The sequence below is a fragment of the Arachis stenosperma genome, chromosome 7, assembly GCF_014773155.1.
Source record: "Arachis stenosperma cultivar V10309 chromosome 7, arast.V10309.gnm1.PFL2, whole genome shotgun sequence".
Classification (NCBI taxonomy): domain Eukaryota; kingdom Viridiplantae; phylum Streptophyta; class Magnoliopsida; order Fabales; family Fabaceae; genus Arachis; species Arachis stenosperma.
In genome coordinates this window covers 20,385,310-20,391,172 of record NC_080383.1, presented here as the reverse complement: position 1 = coordinate 20,391,172, position 5,863 = coordinate 20,385,310, and positions in this window count along the sequence as shown.

The following is a 5,863-nucleotide window of genomic DNA, read 5'->3' as shown; positions in this document are numbered from 1 at the left end:
TCTGAAAAAAATGAAAAAATAACGAAGAAGCTTCGACGAAGGCGACGGACAAGAAGCCATTACCTTCGGGGACGAGCACGACGGACGACGGCGACGAGGACGGCGGACGACGGCAACGAGCTCCACGCGAGACGGCGGGCAAAGCACGACTGAGCAGCGAGAGCCGAGAAGAACGGACGAGGAACAAGGGAACGAGGAGAGAGGAGAGGGGCTGGAGCACGACGAACAGACGAAGCTTTTGGGCACGACGGAAGGCGGCGGCGGTGGAGGAGGCTAGGGTTTTTTTTGGGGGAAACAGGAAGTGAAGAGAAACTGAGGGTGAAGTGAAGAGAAACTGAGAAACTGAGAGTGAATGAGTGATGAGAGGACTCACTATGGACTATAGTCTTGGTCTCTTGGAGAAGAGCTGAGGAACAGTCGAACAGAGGAGAGGAAGTGACTCAAGTGAGTGAGAGTGACGGTGAGAAGAAGCTGAAGGGCAAAGCAAAAGGGTTCCTAACCCTAACTAGCTAACTGAGTGAGTGAGAGTGACGGTGAGGTGAGAACTGTTTCCAAACTAACCCTAATCATAAAAGGTATATATATACTCCGGGGCGGGTAGGGGCGGGTTTAGCCTGAACCCGACCCCGCCCCGCCCCGCTCATCAACCCGCCACGGTTTAGACCCGCCCCGCTCCGGGTCGGGTTCAAACCCGCCCCGACCGGGTAGGGGCGGGGCGGTTACCCGCGGGTACGGGTTCTGCTGCCATCCCTAAGTACACACCATAGCATACACTACAAGAAAAAGGCACATTTGTAACAAAAAATATTGTTACAAAACGTCAAAATTTTGAAACAAAAGTTTTTTGTAACAAAAAAAGGGTCCATTGCAGTAAGTCCCGTTACAAAAAGTTTTTGTAACGAAAAATGAAACTGTTACAATTCAATACCATATTTTGTAACAATTTTTTCTGATACAAAAAACCCAAAGCCGTTACAAAAGTGGTAACAAATTTTGATATTTAAGGTATTTTTCGTGACAGTCAATTTTTTTTCTATCAAAAAATTTTGTTACAAAATGTAACATGATTTTGTAACATTTTTTTTCTTTAGTTACCAAAGCAAATTAATTATTTTGTAACAACTTTTTTTTATTACAAATTACATGGATAATTTACTAAATTATTTTTAAATTAACTAATATATTAACGATTTTAATAAGCAAGTTTACATGTATATAATATGCAAAAACATACATAAGTCAAACAAGATCCTTTTAGCTAAAATTGTCTTGAAACAAAATAACATTAGCTAGTGAGTACATTGATTAGTTCAACCAAAACATAAAAGTTCAACCAAAACATAAAAGTTCTAACATAGATTAATGTCTCTATGCATCAAAACATTCTTGAGCCCTCAAGGTAGCATATGGTCACCATTTCAGCACTCCTGTAAATAAGAAAAACCGAAACAAAAATGTTAGAAACAAGATATAACACTAATTATATATAATTTTTCCACTAAAGAAACATAATCATACTATAAAGTTTCATAAGACAGATTTGACTTGTGATGACAACAAAATCGATCATCTCACAATTATAATAATATATAATATATACTAATTACTTATCCCATAACTTAATAATAAATTTGAAGTTTAAGATCATCTATCTTCAGAATTAGAACAGAAGAAAAAGAGAAACTCTGAACATAATGGGCCTTGAGAATCTGAACACAACACATTATTAGTATAAGGTACCTTAATGTTCTTGAGGTCAATGTTCAACTCACTCCTCACTAACATAAAGAGCTTTTGAAGAGGTTCGTCATCAGTCCTACGAACTGAAATTTTCATATATTCAGCAGCCTTTATGAAGACATCCATGACTTTACTGTATCACACAGTAGCTGCAGATATTAAAAAGACAAAAACACATAAACAAAAAGAGAAGTTTCAACTTCAAGAACACAAGATAACAAATAATTTACAAGGAAAGGAAAGAAAAGGAAGGCATGATATTATCAAATACCATTATCTTTATATATAACTAATATCATACAAATTGATCAACTAAAAGAACTTATTGCTTCACTATTTTCTCCTGTGTTTGACAATTGTTTCAATTAATTTTTTCATCAACATTACAGTGCAATTCAGTCTGGTAAGTCAGCATCGAAAGGAATTTAAATTTTAAAATATAATCTAGTTTTACACAAGCAGTCATTTACTAATTAACATGATCTTTCTCATTGAAACTTCAAGCTAACTTAAAAAATATAATAAATATCCATGAAAAGAAAAAGATAATAAATTGAGCAGCCAATATCTTACAGCATATAATAATGTGCAGTCTTACACACCAACACAGGATAAGCTACGGATCGAAAGCCAGATGGAACTTAACTAGCACAAAATGAGTTTACCTGGGAGCCAAAGAAGGCTTCATAAGGTAATAGATTAATAGTAAGTGGACAGTGTTTGATGCATCACATAGTTGCCGGTATACTTCAATGATCTGGAGAGATAAATTACAACAATAACCAATGGCAAGAGAAACTTGAAATTAAAATGGGGAAGGAAGGGAAGATACAATACAACAAACTGGAGAACGGGTACCCATGATGGACTAGAAAGTATGGCCTTCCACCAGTAATAGAGATTACCCAACTCTTGAATAACAACAAAAACTAAGACAGAATTAAAATATTAGATATTCACATTTGTGCATGCTCCAATTAAAACTTCTTGATACACTGATGCAATAAAAAGGAGAAAAAGATTTGAATTAAACATAAAACAAATTAAAAAATGATTGTCATTATCCCTTTTTAATTAAAAGAGCCGGAGAGGCACCACAGAACTCGCAAGAAAGAAAAATAAAACATATACAGAATTGAAAAAGAACATTATTATGTATATGTTCAGCAACATAATAATTAGTTTCTTGAACTTCTTACATTTCTAGCATCAATTCAAAACCTAGTAATACAAGTCATTTTGAGTTTATAAAAGTTCCATGAATATAACCATACTTAAAAAACTAAATAGACTCGTTACACTAGACCAAAAAAAATTATATTTAAGACATTCAAAATTAAGTGATAAAACTAAATAAACCATATGGAGCCATATTCAACAGCCATAAAAGACTAAATTTATCTTAGCCACAACATGATAGTATAATCTTGGAAGAATGCTGACAACAAAAGACCAAATTTGTCTTAGCCACAACCTGACAGTGCATTATATAAAATTTTGCATATAGTGTTTTTCACCAATGACATACGAAAGTTGGATCAATTACTTACTAACAAATAAATTCACTAACCCAAGGTAACTGCCCAGATTCAATTGTATATATATATGCACAATTTTTCTTTCTATTTTTTTAAAGAGGAAAAAAATGGAAAGTGAATTTTGGTTATTTTATCAAACCCTAATTAACTCTAAGAAAAACATAATTCATCAACCAGTTGAAAAAAAACATATGGATACAGGAGTGATAACTTGAAATTACCAGAGGCTTTCATGCGAAAACGCTTACCGTACTCAAGGAGTAATTACTGGACCAAGCAGCGGCAGCACGGTGGTGGTTCCGGCAGCGACGTCGACTTTCCCGGCAACCAGAAATGTACACGAGACTTCATCCTCCTTCAGCAGCGACAGTGACGCAACGGCAGCTCCAATGACGGCGTCGAAACAGCGACGGGCTTCTCTTCACGGCGAACCACCTGCGGCGGCTACGAAGGAACCGTGACGCGACGGTCTTCCTCTCCTCCAACGTCTCCTCTCTCTCCTCCTCGGTTCTGAGCTCTTAGCGCGACACGACGGCGGAGGCATGAACACCACGGCGCACTCCCTCTCCTCTCCTCGCGTGACCCACTTCTCCCTCGGTTCTCTCTTCCTCTCCGCCCTCCCTTTCTTTCTTTCCTTCTTTCTTTTCTTTCTCCGCTTCTGCGTGTGTGTGTCACTTGAGTGGAGCGAGTGCTGTGAGGGATGTAAGCGGCGCTGTGTGTGTGAAGAGAGTGTAAGGTGGGAGTGATGTTAGAAATTAGGGTTGGAGTTTTAGGTAAAAGTAGGTATAAGGGTAATTTTTTTTTTGACTAAGTATAAGGATAATTTGATCCTTTCTAATAAAATAGGGATAGTATATAATTGAAATTAATTTTAATTCAATAAAATTATTTTTTTTAAATATTATTAAATTTTAATTTTAAATTAATTTTATAAAATTATTTTTTAAAAAAACATTATATAATTAAATTATTAAAATTTTAAATTCTAAATAAAAAATATCCAAATATTTATAAAAATTATATAAAATCTATAATTTTAAATTTAAAACTTCATCACTTTGATTTAATTATTTTTTTTGTGAATAATTATTTAAAAATAAAATCATGAATAATATAATAAATTAAAAATAATTTATTATTTATTTTCTAACAATTGGAAATCTTACAAACTTAATGATAAGTGTTCCGTTATGGTGGATTTAGGACTAGTAGAGAAAGACAAAAAGTTAAAGCTCTATATTTTGTTCTTAAGACAATTTTTCAAAAATTTGTTTAAGTGTAAAAATATGTTAAATTAGAGCGATAATAAACAAAAAATAATATTTGTTATAAATTTATTTTAAATAAGAGAAGGAGGGTGTCCCAATGAAGCAGCGACGATAATTCTGTCTTCTGTAATGAGACGGTGATCTTGAGTATGAGAGGTGGAGCTATGGAGGCAGCGAGAGTGGACGAGGACAACGAACAGCAGAATGAAGAGTGAAGTGAGGGTTAGAATTAGGATTTTTACTTTTTACTTTTGTTTTCATTTTTAAATTTTAACTATTTTTATTTATGTTTAACAATTAATTTATTTTGATTTAAATTTTAATTTTTAGTCAACATTTAAGACTTGATTATTAGTAAAAATTATATATTAATTTTATAAAAAATATAAAATAATATATACCATTTTTAAAAATTAATTATTTAATCTTTAATTTTTTATAAAACATAATTAATTAATACAAATAATATTTTTAAAAAATAAATTTTTGAAACAAAATAAAATTATTTTAAAGATTTTAACATTTTAAAATATGTTTTTAGTTACAAAAATTCTTATATTTTGTGACAAACAAATAACTTGTTACAAACAATATTAAATTTTGTAACAAATTAATTTTTTGTTACAAAATAATTGGAATTTTTGAAACAAATGAATATTTTGTTACAAAATATTTTAAACTTTTGCAACAATTTCATTTTTTGATACAAAATATTATAAAATTTTGTAACAAAATACCGATTCGTTACAAAAGCAAATATAATTTGTAACAAAAAAATTAAATCATTACAAAATATCAAAACGTTTTGTAACAAATTGTATTGTTGTTACAAAATATTATTATTATGTAACAATCACTGATTTTTGTTACAAAAAAATCATTATTCGTAACAATTTTAAATTTGTTACAAAGTTTTTGTTACAAATGTTCCATTTTCTTGTAGTGATACATCAAGCTTCCAACAGCTAAGGCATAAGGAATTTCATCCATTGCTTGCTTCTCCTCATCAATGGTTGGACACTGCTTGGTGCTCAACTTAAAATGAGGAGCAAAAGAACTAGCAACATATTTGGCATCATTCATGCCAAACCTTTGAAGCACCTTCTTTATGTACTTCTCCTGTGACAAATAAAGCATCTTGAAATCTCTATAACGAGTAATAGTCATGCCCAAAATCTGTTTGGCAGGACTCAAGTCCTTCATAGCAAAGAACTTGCTCAACTGTTTCTTCAACTCATTAATCCTCAAAGCATTCTTACCCACAATCAAAATATCATCCACATAAAGCAAAAGAATGATAAAATCATCATCAGAAAA